The sequence below is a fragment of the Peromyscus leucopus genome, chromosome 8a, assembly GCF_004664715.2.
Source record: "Peromyscus leucopus breed LL Stock chromosome 8a, UCI_PerLeu_2.1, whole genome shotgun sequence".
Lineage (NCBI taxonomy): Eukaryota > Metazoa > Chordata > Mammalia > Rodentia > Cricetidae > Peromyscus > Peromyscus leucopus.
In genome coordinates this window covers 27,074,014-27,090,893 of record NC_051085.1, presented here as the reverse complement: position 1 = coordinate 27,090,893, position 16,880 = coordinate 27,074,014, and the positions used below count along the sequence as shown (strand labels likewise).

Here is a 16,880-nt window from a genome sequence, read left to right as displayed (position 1 = left end):
GGCTTTCTGACCCTTCGCTTTGGTGCCTTTGGTGCTGACTGGAAATCGAAAAAGATAGACTGGGTCCTTAATCCAGATGAAGGAATGAGGAAATGTAGAAGTGGAAAGTGATGAACGTGCATTCCAAACACACGCCGATGACTGTGTCCTGAGTTCTGTGTGTCATGCCACCATTTCATGATGCTGGGCATTTACGGAAAGTGTCTGCGCTGTAGATATCTGCACAGCCAACCTTGCCCCTCCCTCCTCCATTCAAATTTGTTCATGTATCATCTTGCCAGCTCAAGAGGCCATCAGCTCTGTGGTGATTCCACCCCATTCTCTTAGCCTCCATCATTTATTTTCAGGGCACTTCTCTCCACCTGGCAGTTCATAAATCCTTTTGTTTTCTGTCTCTTTGCCACTGTGTTTCACTCGAGCAAAGACTCTGATTCGCTGCTGAGTCCCCGTGTTTTGGATGGATTTGTTCTTTGGCAAATGTCCGGTTAATCATTTTGAATAGATGGAGGAATGTGAGAAAACCGAGGTGTAGAGTTTTAGATAATTTGCTTGCGACCTCATGAAAAACTGATGCAATTAGGTTTTAGATTCTGTTTTATAATAATAGGTCTTATGATTGATTACACTGTGCCTCTACCATTCTCCCCTTCACCAGTGTCCCTCTGAGAAAAGTCTATTTTCCATAACTTATCTAAGATGTGTACCTTGGGATTTTGAGATAAAGGTAAAAATCCAAAGTTAACCAGTCCATCTTTTTCCTTTTACAAATGAGAATTTCACCACGATGTAGATAACTTAATCAAAGTCGTACCACCATCGGGCCAGACTCCTGCCATCTACTCTGCCAAATTCACTTTATTCTTGCCATAGCAAACCCTATTTTGCTGCGGAACTTAGCTCATTGGTGATGGGTTTGAAATAGAGGACCTGTACTTTGAAATCATAGTAGGAATCTACTTGAACATCGGCTGCCATTCACCTCCTCCAAGGGCCTAGTGGATAGCATAAAATGAAACAAGACTGGGAAAAGCTGGGAAGTATTTCTCCAGTATAAAAAGAGACTAGCCCACCAGCACCTGCTATTGCTCCAAGAAGCACGTTACAAGAGAAAAGGATGGTACCCCAACCAAAAAGATCCAATGCCTGCTCTTGCCAAATAAACCCCTCTGCCTGCCAAATCTCCTTTGCATATTCCTCAATGTGAGGTTTTCCTGTGCATTCTTAGCCTGTTTTTTGTTTTTCTTTTTTCAAAGGAAGATGGGCCTAAGTAGGGAGGACTGCGTTGGAGAATAAGGTAGTATCGTTGGTTAATTGTTCTTTGGACTCACCCAGGCATCAGTGGGTTGGGTTGTCAAAGTTCACAAAGGGAAAATAACGATCAATAAAAGAGTATTTATTGCCCATCTTTATGACCCTGGCGATAAGGGTGAAGAGTAATGTGTTTTCTCTGCCCTAATGCCATCTCTCCTAATGGATGGTACTTGGTCATGCCATTTCCTCCCTGGGTGTCAGCATCGAAGAGCTTTGGCATGGATACAAACCACCTGGGTGTTCCTGGGAGCCTTACCCAAGTTGTCTGCTCTGCCAGCTACACAATGGATAATGGTTCAGGGCTGGACCCTGAGGCTGGGGCAAGAAAGGATGCAGCAGATCTGATGTAGGGTTTTAGTCTGAATTGTTACCTTCATCTCTTAAAAAAAGATCTGTTATCAGAGGCAAGACGAGTTGTATTTACCATTTACGTACCTTGGACATATGGGTAATCAAAATGCATTTGCCTTGTTTTCCCTAAAGTGAGCTCTGAAGCTGTGCATATGAGCAGACTAGTGACCTCTAGGGTCATTTTGGCTCTAATCTCCACCATAACTTGATGCCCTTTCTGAGAACTGGTGCCAGAATCCATTATCCCATAGAGATGAAGAGTGTGGGTCTGGGGCCCCTTGACTTGGGTTGTAGTCTTTCCTAGTGAAGGGGCTTTATTTCTCCAAATTTCCATTTCTCATCTGTAAAATACAGGCCCAAATGAGAACCACCTCTTAGTATTATTGTAGCCACCATCCTTGGCACATTACCAAGTACCCCTTTTCTGAGGACAGAGCAACTGAGGGTGGAAATAACAAAAGCTGAATTAATTAACATTTACATTTCAGATGCAGAATGAGAGAAGGCTCCCCCCCCCCTTTCCCAGAAGATTTTCAGTCATTAAATTTCTCATTAATAACAGAGATGTGTTGGAATTAAAAGCTGTGAGACTTAAGCATGTGCTTGCTTACACATTCTGTCCAGCCTAGTGTGCCTCTCTGTGTGCGATTCATTTATTCATCCTTTGAGGTAGGGTCTGACTACGGAGCCCAGATAGGTTTCAAACTCACTATCTGAAGAAGTGTTGGGGTGACAGGAGTCATGCCTGGCTCCATAACTGAATAGTTCCAGTTCACTAAGGGGCAGAGCCTCGTGAATCTTACATCCGGATGTTAATGAGTAGGTTAGCTGTATATATGGCCAGGAAGTCTCATACCGTGATGTGGAAAGTAGGCATGCACGTGGAGATTTGATGTCACTTAAAGGAGACCATTTGAAAGCAACTTTGCTAGATGGAGAAGTGTTTACCACACGGAAGAAACTTGTGGTTTTCATGGGCAAATGGGAAGGACCTCTGCGCGGGAAGAGCAAAACCATCTCTCCAGATCCACACTGGACATTATTTAAGGCAAGAGGCTGAAAGGACAAATTGCTTCCACTTCAGAAGGAGAGTGTGGGAGCACACTGGGTATTTGTTCCAAAGGGCTCAGAAGTAGGCATCGTGCCCTGATGGGCCTTTCACACTGGGGGCTGCTGTCGCTGCTGAAAGAGCTGCCTGTCCCTGTCTGCTCATTTTCATCTTCTGTCATATCTGTATTCATGTGCGCCAGTCCCCACATAAAAGAGCACAGCTTGCTATTCCTGTCTTTGCTTCTGTGACCTGCAGTAAAGCCATTAAAAGTATATTTTAAGGCTTTTACATGGAATAGTAATTTATGCATGGTGGTGGTTTTTTTTTTTTTTTTTTTTTTTTTTTTATTTAAATCATTTGGCCTCCAGCAAGAAGCAGTAGTCAGAGGCTCTAATGCCTCAGGGAGCAGCAGCTAGCAGCTTGCAGGGGCCTTGGAAGGGCTGGGTTTCAAGGGCATTCATTGCACACCGTGTGTGTGTGTGTGTGTGTGTGTGTGTGTGTGTGTGTGTGTGTGTGTGTGTGTGTGTGTCTTGGCAACACCAAGCAACTATAACAGTGTCACCCGGGAAACAGGACCTAGACAACTGCTTGGTGGACTTGAAACCTGCTCCAAACAGCCATTGCCTTCTGAAGAGGACTTCAGGAACCTTCTTTAGGCCGGTGAGCTGGTCGGCTGAGGAGTTTGGGGTGGTCCAAGAGTGGAGAATGCGGCAGCTGCTGCGTACATTCTCCGTGTTAGTCTCAAAGGAGTGTTTGGAGTAGAATTGAATCCCACCTTGCAGCCAACTTGGAGCACAGGTAGTCACAGCTGGGAAAAGAGAATATTTTGTTCCCAAGGTTCTCATTATCCAGCTGACGGGACCCTGGTATATAGAGTGGTGAGGGCCTGCCCGAGGCCAGGCAGTACCTGGGGAAGCTAGCCTGAAGTCTAGACCTCTGACTGTCTACCTTCTTTGGCAATGGTCTTTTAAAAATTGTCTCATTTAAAGGAAAACAGCACTATATATTAGCAAAATCAGTTGGGTGGGGTGGATTAGTAGACAAAATATTCAATGTCATACATAAATGTATACTTTTACCGAAGAACCATTCTTATTAACTTTATATTGATCATCTTGAATTTGTTTTTTTTGTCTAGTACCCTTGAATATTAAACAAGTTTAATTTAATCATATGTGAGGGTGTTTGTTCTGTTGTTTTTGTGGTATTAGACATTGAGTCCATGGCCTCCTACATGCTGAGCGAACACTCCAGCATTGATGAGCCCATGGCCTCCTACATGCTGAGCGAACACTCCAGCATTGAGCTACACTCCCCGCTACCCAAACTTCCTGCCCTCCCTTTTTAACTCAAAAGTTGCCCAGATTGCCCTTGAAATTTGCTCTCTAGTGCAAGCCAAACTCAGTCATGCAATCCTCCTGCCCCAGCCTTCTGAGTAGCAGTCATCACAGGCCTTTGGGACCATGACTGGCTAGTAGAAGCTCTTTGTAGCTTTAATGTGGATTCATTCCTCTTTTCCTTGCTTTTCTTCTTGTTTGTATTTATTTAGTGTACTTAGCAAGTGAGCTGCTATTTAACTTGATGATGTTTTATTTCCATTCCACACATGCAGCCTCTTCCACACCGTGCAGATTCTTTTATCCTGTATAAATTTGTTTTCTGTGGCTAAGCTTTTTTTTTTCAGTCCCATAGTTTTAACTCTCATGTATATGTTAATGATTCTAAAATTATCCTCTAGCCAATAACTCTTTCCTGAGCTCCCTTTACAAACGCCTGGAGCAATTGTTCTTGGTTGCTGGGACTCTGGAGTTACCTGAGGATGCTGAGTTGCAGACTGAGATTGAGCAAGTGTCAGGTGAAGTCTGAGATCCTACTTTCCTGGCAACCTTATGCCTGGTGCAGCTGGGTGGTAGTGATGAAGGGAACTTCCCTCTCTGGAGGTTCATTAATTCAGCTGAAATGACCAACAATGGACTGAGGAACTGAAGAAAAGGCTTGATGACCTATTTATGTACACAGGGCACTGTAGGAAAGTGAGCACCAACAGCCTGAAGAGATTTAAAAGCTCATCAGCATCTAGCGTGGTGGCTCATGCTTATAATCTCTTTGTTTTGAGTTGGAGACCATTCAGTTACATGGCAAACATGCACCTCAGAACAAAACAAACAAGAAATATTAAAAAGACTAAACTACCACAACGACAAAAAACAGCTTCATGTGTACCGTTCCTAGGTTAGAGGGAGATAGGGTTGTTTATAGACATTTTATAATGGGTAAGAATGATTTGGCAGGCAGGTAAATAGGTCTAATATAAAAAGACAGTAGTTTGGGGGAGAAGTCACTCTATGTGTTAGGTGCTTTTCTTGTTGCTGTGATCAAACCCTTGGCAAGAAGCAACTTCCTGAAGAAAGGGCTTCTTTTGGCTCTCAGTTTCAGGGCGCGCAGTCCACCATGGCAGGGGAGGCACAGTGGCTAGAGCAGGAAGGGGTTGGTCACCATACATTTGTAGTTGTGGAGCAGAGTGGGAGAGAGAAAAGAGAATGTGGCCAACCTAAGAAGCTTCAATGCACACCCCTGGTGACTTACCTGCATGCCTGCCCCCACCTGGGGCCCAAGTATTCAAACACAAGTGCCATTTCCCCTTCAAACCCCAACACCTGTGCTCAGGATGTGGCCTCCGTTCAGGTGTTTTCCTGCAGGTTGCTAATCTTTGAATTCTTCTCCAGGAACTGACTTTGAAGTGAGTAGTGGGGCTTCAGAGAAAAGTTCCCATTGTGCTTCAGGAAGGAAAGGGGTGAGGGATGGAAGGGACGGGAGAGCCAAGCGAATGTGGTTCTCCTTTAATTTAAAACATTCACTGCACCAAAACACTTGACCTGGAAACATGATTTGGATAGCAAATGTTCTGAGCAAGTCTCCAATCTAGACTGAGGTCATGATATTCTCTATCAAAACTTACCTGGCAGTGGGAGATATGGCTTTAGATGGCCAATTGTGCAGCCTGTGGAATTTTCTTACTTCTACTCAGGGAAAGCCAGTATGGTAAAGAATCTCAGCATCAGCCAGCATGAGCCAGCATGAGCCAACATGAAGCAAGGAGTTAGTGTTCCTTAAGGAAAGTATGGGGCTTGGATTTAAACGTCGTAGAGATGGTGTTGTGTTGTTAGATGTGTGGTGGATACTAGTAATTTTGCAAGGCTTAGGACGTGCTTCTCTAGAATGTCTCCAAACTGTGTGTGTGTATGTTGACACCTGTGTGCCACAGCAGGCATATAGAGGTAAGGGACAATTTACAACTTGCCAAGGTCAAGGACAATTCTATTAGAATTTAAAAAAAAAAAAAAACTCGGGGCAGGCAAGCTATAATTAAACCTCTAGTGTCTGCTCAGATAAGAGAGTGAAAGAGGAAAGAAAAAAGGCTGTGATAGCTTGGTGGATAAGCAGCCACATCGTAAGGAAGACTACTTTAAAGAAAAAGTTAGGAGGTCCAAAATGTCAGGGAAACCCAAAGTATTAAGGACATCATGCTTAGAAAAGAGATAGAAGAGGACATTTCAGAAAGCAGGCAGATACACAATGCTGCATAATATGACCCAGTCACTCCTCTGCTAGCGACAGGGATGCTGGGAAGGAAAAGTCCACTACTGTGTCACTAAGGGGCTAATTATTCTACCCATCTCTTTAGTGTGGCTTAAGGTGAGCCTGTGTCTAGAGACAGTCCCTTGGCCAAGTGATTGAACACACCCAACTGGAATGTTAGGTTCCCACACCAGCCAGAGATTGTATTCTCTTGACCAAAAGGAGATATTTTTCTGCTCTAATCGTATCACCTTTTGCCTTATTCTCTTGAGACAAAAGCTTACCTGTTGGCTAGGCTATGCTGGCTGGCCATCAGGTTTCCAGGACCCACTGATCTATTCCCCCCACCCCCCCACCCCACCCTGAATGCTTGTTTTGGTTGTAAATATGAGTGGCTATGTCTGCCTGTTTTTTTTTTCACAGCTTCTGGAGACTTCAACTCAGTGGTTCTCAACCTGTATGTCATCACTTTGGGGCGTGGGAGGTCCAGTGACCCTTTCACAGGGGTCACCTAAGACCATCAGAAAACAGATATTTACATTGTGATACATAGCAGTAGCAAAGTTACAGTTATGAAGTAGCAAGGAAAATAATTTTATGGCGGGGGGGGGGGGGTGTCACCACAACATGAAGAACTGTATTAAAGGGTCGCAGCTCCAATTCGCGTCCTTGTGCCTGCTGAGGAAGCGCTTTTTTTTTTTTTATCCACTGAGCCACCTCCCCAGCTCCCAGTGGAGTCCTTAACAAGTGTCCTTACTAGAATGAGTGACTCCTGTGGTCTGTTTCCATAGCAGCCACTGCTTAGCATATTGTGTTGGAGTTGTACATGTCTTGCTTACTGAATGTTTGGCCTGTTTTTTATCTAAAATGTATCTTCATTTCATTGTTTAAGGTAATAGAGAGCAAAGCAGGTTTTCAGTACATCTTGACTCAATAGACAATGAGACGTTCTGTGGACAATGGGCATCATATGTTGGAAGTAGAAGGAAACCTAGCAGTTGCAGGCATTGGACTGCCTGGGGAGAACAGTTTACTGCCTCTCTCTCTCTGTCTCTCTGTCTCTGTCTCTGTCTCTGTCTCTCTCTGTAGCTGCTGTTGTCAGTATGGGAGTTACCAGCCATCTATGATGACTGAACATGAGAAATGTGTTGTTCAAACTGGGCTGAAAATAAAAATTACAAAAGAAATTTCAAGGTCTGAGAATGAAGTAAAGGAGCTGGATGGAGTCCAAGCACTTGGGAGGCAGAGCCAGGCAGATCTCTGAGTTCGAGGCCAGCCTGGTCTACGGAGAGAGTTCCAGGACAGGCACCAAAACTACACAGAGAAACCCTGTCTTGAAAAACAAACAAACAAACAAAAAAGAATGAAGTAAGGGATTTTGTTAATTTGCTTATTAATGATATGTTGCAATGGTAGCATTTGGGGTGTATTGGGTTTAACTATATTGGCATTTAACATGAATTTTACCTACTTACTTTTTTTTTTTTTAATTGCAGCAACTAGAAAATTTTAAATTTCTTTTGTGCTTCCGTTTATTTCGCTGGCCCTGGTTTCTAACATAATTTTTCCTTTACTCAGAACACATTCAGAACTTTTCCTACCACTCTCGTTGCTTTCTAAGATTTGGTTGAGCATTCACTTCTTAGCCGTTTGCAGTCTTAGGAGTTAATAAATGACACAAAACAAATGCTTAGATACCACCCGTGAGCCTAGTTCTTCAGGTGAGATCTTGGAGATGATTTCTCTTATCACTGTATGTTAGAAGTTGTTGTTACTTATAGACGTGAAACTTGATGCGTGCCTTTATACTCTGACCTACAAAATGGTAGAAATCAGAAAATGAAACTGGAATGGCATATCTAGGAAGCTGAGGCAGGGGGATAAAGAATTCAAGGGCAGTGAAACTGCACAGTGAAACTCTGTCTACAAGTAAAAACTAAGTAGAAAATGAGAAATGTTATTTAAATTTAAAACTTCATGTGTGTGTGTATGTGTGTGTGTGTGTGTGTGTGTGTGTGTGTGTGTGTGTAATAGGCAGGTGTATGTGTGCCTACACTTGGGTTTGCGGAGGCTGAAGGAGGACTTTCATTGTCTTCTCCTATTACTTTTAACCTTATTGCTTTGAGACAGGATCTCCCATTGAACTTGTATCCTAACTATTTTGGCTAGCCTGCCTGGCCAGCAAGCTCTTGGACTCCACCTGGCTCTGCCCTCCAATGTTGGGTTTCAGACATATGAGGTCATGCCTGGTTTATTTACATGAATGCTGTGGATTTGAACTCAGGTCCTCATGATTGTAGAGCAAGTACTCTAACCCACTAAGGCATTTATTTAGCCTGAGAAATTTTAATGTAAGGTTACCAGTCCATATTGTCTACACAGCATCTTGCTTATTCAAAATTGCAAGGCCTGGGATTTTATCCTGGATATTTTCTGCTTCATTGCTTTTTCAGTATTTAAAACTTAAAAAATTTACAACTTTAGATCTCTCTCTCTCTCTCTCTCTCTCTCTCTCTCTCTTTCAAACTTACAGTGTCTAAGGCAGTTTTTTCTTTAAATTTCTATAGTCATGTAGTCCTTTTCTAGTGTATCCTAAAATATGTCTCCAAACAGCAAACCAATTAAAATGAAGCTGATGAGGTTGAGGGTTGGGATTGGTGGAGACCTAGAGATACCTTCCTCTGCTACATGGTCTTTAAAAGAGAGGGGGTGGGGGGAGGTGACCTAGTGGGCTGAATTAAGGTGTGATGGTGAAAGGCAGTGTAGACAGTGTAGAGTGGATACCACGTTTAGAACTGGATGTGACTTGAGGTACTGTCTTGCATTTGTAGGATGAATGTATCTGTCAGGCCGACACACACACACACACACACACACACACACACACACACACACACACACACACAAAACCAAACCAAAACAAACCCCACCACAGTAGAGCTGGAAACAGGCCAAGTTTTTTCATCTCCCAGTAGAATCTTCTTTCACAAACTACCCTGTGATAATAAACATAAAAAATAGACTGTCTTGGGCTATTAGTATGGGCTAAAGAAGAGGAGGACACTTCAGGTGTGAGAATGCACCAGAGATAAGATGTGGGTGCAACCACTGTGATTCATGGAGCAGTCGCCCCAAGTGAGAATTAGGCGGATGCTCAGGAGGTAGCTTAATAAATTTCTCTTCTCTCCGGTGCACTCCATCGCTTACTGCAATGCACTGATTAGGGTTTAAAATGGCCCAATGAATTATGCAAAAACTGCATCTGCAGAAGGGGCTGTCTTGCAGCCTAATGCAGCACAGATGGAAAGACCCTCTTTTAATCATTGTTCCCACAGTACTTGGAAGCGTTTTGAGGAATAAGCACTCAGAAGTAGAAGTGAATGGCCTTTACCAGTAAATGAGTTCCTTCTGCAGGGAGGAACCGAGAGGTATTTGTGATGCAGATGGCTGCTCTGGGTTTGAATGTGCATCCTTATCATTTGAGATTTATAGAAGCAAAATGGAAATACTTGCTTTTAAGATGGTTCCACTAGAGAAATTACTTCTGCCCGCCTGGCCCAACATGCATTATTATTATTATTTTCAAAAATGGTGACAATGAACGTTTAAATGCCAATTCACTCCAATCAAGAAAACATGCAAATTACCTCTCTCTCTCTGATCCTTAGTTACTACTGAAGAGATGGAATTAGTTAGCATGCCCTCACTTTTATTAGCATAATATTAATGCAAATGATCAGGAAGGGCTTTTCTTGAAAAAGAAGGAGCCGTGGAAAGCAATTAATAACAGAAAGGAAGCAAAAAATACATTGATGGTTAGACCTTTAACTCTTATCTGTGCCAAAGACCTACTCCTTGGACCTAAACAGGTACCTGCTTCTAAAATCAATATCAGTTTAGCTCTTCCTCTCACAGAAGAGCAGACAGTGCCCAGAAGCATTTCAGAGCAAAAATGGTCTGCTGTCACCTTCCCTCAGTCCTTTCGGGGCCCATAACCCTGGGTGCCCGTCTCCATTGGGGGGCTGCTTCAGGAGGATGGAGCATTCAAGGCCAGCTGGGCTGCCTCGTCAGTCCCTGTCTCAGAGCAGCACAAGCAGCAGCAGCAGCAGCAGCAGCAGCAGCAGCAGCAGCAGCACAAGCAGCAGCAGCAGCAGCAGCAGCAAACCGCAAACCATTGCACAGGTTCTGGGCGGAAAACTCTAAAGTGATACTTATCGGCCAACTCCAGATGCCTTAAGGACTGGGTTCAACGAGTGCCAACAGAGGGACTGCTATGAAGAGGACACTAATTCTTTATTTGCTCAGCGGAAATGGCCTTAAACTAAAGGGAAGTAAAGTTGAATCAAACAACAGGAAGGCATCCTTGGCCGTGGAGAGTTTTATAAAATTAGAACAAGGTATAGGAAGAGGCTGGGATTTCCTTCTTACCTCCCCACAGTGCTACCATTTTTTTTCCTACTTTCTGGCATCTCATCCTTGTTTGTCCAGCTACAATACCTAGTGTCCCCACAGTCAGCCAGGCCACATGCCGCAGCCCCTCCCCCACCCTGCCCTGCATTGTTCTTTTCCTGACCTCTTTGAACAATGCAGACTCTGGTCAGAGGTGACACCCAGGGCCTCTTTGGACTTTGGACATCTACATGGATTAGTACCTTGCAACTCAGCCAGTGTTTGCTGAATGAATGTCTAAATCACTGACTGCAAGTCTGTTGATTATTAGCAATCAAGGGCCCCAGCTCTGGAGTATCACTGTACAAAAATGTTCAAGTGTTGCCACCATTAAATCTCAGTGGTCTTTGTCATATTCATTACTTACAGAGGAAATATAGGGGACAGGAATTTAGCTCAGTATAGAGCATGTACTTAGCATACACAAGATCAGTGGTTCTCAAACTTCCTAATGCTGCAATCCTTTAATACAGTTCCTGGTGTTTGTTGTGGTGATTCCCCCACCCCAGCCATAAAATTATTTCATTGCTACTTCATAGCTGTAATTGTGCTACTGTTATGAATTGTAATGTAAGTATATGATATGCGGGAGATCTGACAGGCAGCCCCAAAGGGGTCCAGACCCACAGGTTGAGAACTGCTACTCTAGATTTAATCCCCAGCAAACACCCACACTCACATGCACATAACATACATAAGCACAAAATAAATATTAATTTCACTTTAAATCATAATTACAATTTTTTTAAAAATTGAGCTTAAATGCAGCATTCAAATTAATATTTATAAAGGAGCAGTAATGAATAAATGTAGTCATTATTGTTTACTGAAACTGTATTGATGAAGTGATTAGATTAAAAAATTATCTTTCCTAGGCTGGGGAGATAGGTCAGTGAACAGAGTGCTTTCCACACAAGCTTGAGGACTTGGGTACAACCCCCCCCCAAAAAAACCCCAAATAAATAGGCTGGGTTTGGTGGCATATGTGTGTAATCCCAGTATGGAGGAGGCAGAGCTTGGCGGATCTCCCAGGCTTGCTGTCAAGCTAGTCCAGCCCTACCTATCTGGTGAGTCCCAGGCCAATGAGAGACAGCATCTCAAAAACCAAGGTGGGTGGCTCCTTAGGAATGACATCAAATGTGAAACTCTGGCTTCCACAATTGTGTCTTCTTGTATGTACACCTGTGTACCCATGTCAACATCCCCCCCCCCACACACAAACACATACACAGACATTCCTGTGTTAGGTGAGTTTGCATATGCAAGTACGTTTAAGGACTTGATTGAAAAAAAAAAAGGTGAAAAAGGTAAGGAGGAGGACATGACTGCTTCTAGGTATGGGGGAGGAGCTGGTTTATTGTGTGGGTATGAGGCAGATCTTAGCCAGAGGCATCCAGAAGGATCTAGACTGAACATGATCCTGAGCCGGGCCATATGAAGAGAGGGAAGAAGGAGAGAGTGGAGACCAGGGGAGGGGCCAGGTGGCCAAAAGGCGAAAAAGGGCTGGTGTAGCCAAAATGGCTGAATTATATAGGAAAGGACAGCTGGGGGAAGGGCAGCCCAGACCCTGGGCTGGAGAGTTCAGGGTAGTGGTGGTGGGGGGAGGGCTGAGTTATGCCTGCCAGAAGGATCCTGTAACCGGTAGGGACTAATGGATGCTGGAAGAACCTGACGGCCAAGGTCTGCTTTGATATGTTAAATGGGCACCTCAACTTTTTATCCCAGGTTTGAGAACAGGGCTAACAACATTTTTCACATGAAAGTCAGGCCTTTTACTTTACAGACCTGCCTGCTTCAGTAAACAACTAGATTCATTGATGAGCCTGCACTCAGACATGAGATTGAAACAACCAAACAAAACAAAAAAAAACCCGAAAGACGTATTGGATCCATACCTTAGCACAATGGTTCTCGACCTGTGGGTCACAATCCCTTTGGAGTCCAATGACCCTTTCACCGGAGTCCCTTATCAGATATCCAGCATATCAGATATTTACATTATGATTTATAGCAGTAGCAAAATTATAATTGTGAAGTTACAATGAAATAATTTTTGGTTGGGCGTCACCGCAACATGAGGAACTGTATTAAAGGGTCCCAGCATTAGGAAGGTTGAGAACTGTAGTTGGAATTTTCTTTGGGCTACCAACCAGCTCCCAAATAAAGACACGGAGACTTATTATTAATTATGAATGCTCGGCCTTAGTTTAAGCTTCTCCCACTACCTTTTTTTTTGCTTCATTTAACTTTTTCCCTTCATCTATATTTTGCTTTGGGGCTTTTGGGTTTTTTTAAACCTTTCTTTCATTCTGTATGTCCTATTTTTCTGCTTCTTCCATGTCTGTATAGCTGACGGCTGGCATCTCCTTTTCTTTCTCTCTGAGCCTAATTTCCTTCTCCTGCTTACTCTCCCTGCCCAGAAGTCCCACCTATACCTCCTCCCTCACTATTGACCGGCCAGCTTTTCATTAGATCAATCAGGTGCCTTAGGCAGGCAAGGTAAAGAGAGCAACACATCTTTACATAATTAAACAGACGAAACACTTCTTCACATAGTTAATCAGACATTCCACAACATAAACACAACACATCTTTATATAGTTAAACAAATGCAGCACATCTTTGCATAGTTAAACAAATATTCCACAATGGAGAACCATTGTTTTAGCATTTCAGACAACAGCTTAGACCTTTTTGTTGACATACCTTGGCAACATAGCAAAGGAAGTTCTTTCTTTGATGCCATCATTTCCAATGGCCTCTATGCCTGGTTTCCTCTGTGTGGATGTTGCCTTGTGTTCTAATGGGCACCCTGTACTCTTTTGAAACCTGTTCAGACTATTCTGGTCCTTAGAGACTCTGCTCTCTGTTTAATAGCATCCTGATTAATGTCTTATGCAGTGATGGTTTTCTGCGACAACAGATTTTTCTTCTATGTATTTCTTGGTGAACTTGGGACGTAGATGAAACATGAGTCCTAGGAACCTTAAACAGTGTCAAATTGGGGCCTGGAAGCTTTGTCTTGGAGTTGGCATTTTGTGAAAAAAGAATATATATATATGTAAAACCAACCTGTATTGTTTTCTTTGTAGAGATTTAGCAAGAAGGGAATCTGGGCCTGGAGCAATTATAGAGAATAGATGAATACAGAACTCTGGAGAGGGAAATCCCTGAGTGGGAAATTCTGTCCTAATCCCAAGCCACAGTTCATTTAATGGATTTTTTTTTTTAAATACAGCTTAAGGCAGTAACTCAAATGCCAACTTTAAAAATCAAAACATTCCAAAAAATCCATTACAAAGATACACTAATTGGGTACTTGCATACTGAGAAATGGTGGTAGAAAAATATTACAAATTCTTGTTTCCCATAGTTAAATTATCATGTTTAATAAGAACAGAAGGCTTTTTATATAGTGAGAACACTGTAAATTCTTCATTATATAGCCCTTTATTGTGCCAAATGTGCTCTCTCTCTCCTCTTTCTCTCCCTCCCCCTCATTCCCTTCCCTCCATTCCCCTGCCCCATTCAGCTACAGGAGTCCAGATCTCCCGTAACCCACGTTTTCAGAAGTGGTGTGCTAGATGGCACAGCATGCTACAGGCCAGGAGTAACATCAATCGTGCTAGAGATTTCTGTTTCATCTACCTTTAGCATTTCCTCTTCTCCCACCTAGTCATTTAGGTCTCCCTGCCTGAGGTCTCCCTCGACCTACTAGAGATAACATCTCTGAGTACCTTCTAAACGCAGTTTACTGTCTTTTACTGAAAAAATGCTTGTTTTTCTTTTTCTAGTCATTTTATTATTGTTTATTATTATTGAGTGGCAAAGTAAATCTTCACTCCCCCATGTCTTCGCTGTAGTTTTCAGTTAGAAATTGAACTTCATTCCCTGTGCTCTTGTTTTTATCCTTCATAGACCTTTTGGGCTGCCTGTCCTCTTGTCTATTGGATCAGCTCAGGATTCAAAGCGTGCTAAGAAAAATGGATTTAGCCAGTATTATGAAATCGAACCTTCTAGATGGAGGTAGCCTTCAGATAAAAGGGTCTATTGAACAGTTAGAGATTCTAGCCTGAGAAAAGGGCCAGGTCCCGGGGTAAGATGGTTTACCTTCAAGCAACAAGGCTTTGTAGCAGGCGAGAAATAAAATGTTCACTGGACCTAAAGCTAGGAGTATTTGTATAAGGAAAATTTAGAGACAAAAAGTGTAAGTTGGCTTTTTGAACCTACATTGGCTAGAGGTGTGAGGGACTGGATAAGGAAGTGGGCAAGCCTTGGGGTAAGAAGACCGTTCATAAGCTGATGTACCCATTGCTTCTGGGTTGGCTGAAGTTGCAAGCAGAATGTGGTGGTACATGGGATACCTGGCACCCAATGGACTTGTATAAGGGTTTTAGCATGGATTCACACGTGTGTAAGGCTCTTGTTTTCAGCTATAGCTGTTCTTTCCCAATCACTCTTCCTTTCCATTCTCTAGGTTTGTGATGAAATGTAGGGCATCTGAATTTTTTTTTTTATTATCAATCTCTGTTTAAAAGGAAAAATTGTCTTGATGTAGTCACAACATGTACTTTGTGACTGACTGCTGAGCACACTTTGAAGGAAAGATAGGTGGATGGTTTTTAAGGTTGTCTACTTTTTTTAAGCTGGAAGTTATTTCTTCACCCTCTTGACTTCCAAGCAGAGCTGACGTTGGCGCTTGATAAACACGCCCCCTGCCCTTCTGTGTCTTAAGGATCTTTGAAGGTCATTTGGAACTCCCAATAAAATTATGGTTTGCAGCCGACAGAATGCAGCCTGTTTCTTTCTCATGTGGCATTTGCCACAGGGTTGCTGATGTTCCGAACTGTCCAGTTTGACCACTGGACAACATTACTCTGTATACACTCTTTTCCTTTTTTATAGTCTAATACCAGTGCTTCTCAACCTTCCTAATTCTGCGACCCTTTAATACAGTTCCTCTTGTTGTAGTGACCCCCCCCAACAACCATAAAATTATTTTCATTGCTACCTCATAACTATAATTTTGCTACTGTTATGGGTTATAGGATACATATCAGATAGGCAGGATATTTGATTTGTGACACCTGGTAAAAGGTGTTTGACACCCCCCCCCAAGGGGATCAGGACCCACAGGTTGAGAACCACTGGTCTAACAGAAATATGGATATCCTTTTATATTTAGTGTTTTCTTCCAGTGTTTGTCTGGCTACTGGAAGCTAGGTTTTATACCCTTGTAGCTTTCCTAAGGTACAGGATGACTTCTCTACTTTATTAGAATAATTAGGAAGAAGTAAGAAGGGTGGCTATTATCTTTGTCTTGTCCAGAACATGCCTACCTATTTAATTATTATCAGGAGATTTTTGCTTTTTTAAAATTGAACTTATTTATATATTCTTTTTGTTTGTTTGTTTGTTTGTTTGGCTTTTCAAGACAGGGTTTTTCTATGTAGGCTTGACTGTCCTGGAACTCACTTTGTAGACCAGGGTGGCCTTGAACTCAGAGTTCTGCCTGCCTCTGCCTCCAGAGTGTTGGGATTAAAGGTGTCCACTACCACTACACAGCTATATTCATGTTTTAAAAGAGCATATGACAGTTGATGTTAGTATGCACATGAACGTCCTCCTGAAGGATAAGACATTACCCATAATTTAGTATTATTGTCATTAGTACTATTTTAATACTAAATTTAAAATATTATTTGAAATTTTGTGTTTTCAACACATATTTTGTTAGTATTTATTTAAGATGTTGTAAGTCAATAGCAACTTTTGTTTTTATAAATTTGTGAGATTAAGTACATTATATTTGAGGCCTGGAGTATAAATGATGGGGGCTGGCCTAGGCTAACACGCAAGAAGCTAGAGTTTGATACCTGGTAGAAAGTGGGGGTGGGGGGGGTGGGGGTGAATGAGAGAGGGAGGGAGAAAGAGAGGAAAATATGAATGAGTATGAGGCTATGAATGAGAACATGAAAGACTGTATAGATCTGTTGTCACTCAGCACACAGAAATTTCTGGCCAAAATCCAATGTATATTTTCTAGATCTCAGATCGTGAAGTTAACTAATAAGGTTTATGTTTGTTTGTTTGTTTTGTTTTGTGTGTTTTTTTTTTTTTAAAGACAAGCTCCCATATG

General features: G+C 42.5%; 1 protein-coding gene across 3 annotated transcripts in view; it reads left to right on the top strand.

The window, feature by feature from the left end:
- Arhgap18 (Rho GTPase activating protein 18) overlaps nucleotides 1–16,880 on the top strand; it is a 214,178-nt gene that overhangs the window by 112,896 nt on the left and 84,402 nt on the right. Inside the window, exon 1 of one of the 3 annotated variants that reach the window (XM_037200411.1) lies at nucleotides 3,356–3,373. The exons of the other annotated variants lie outside the window; for them this stretch is intronic. The gene's annotated coding sequence lies outside the window, so the exon portion shown is untranslated. Of the gene's footprint in view, nucleotides 1–3,355; nucleotides 3,374–16,880 lie in introns of those variants that run through there. 3 annotated transcript variants of the gene reach the window in all.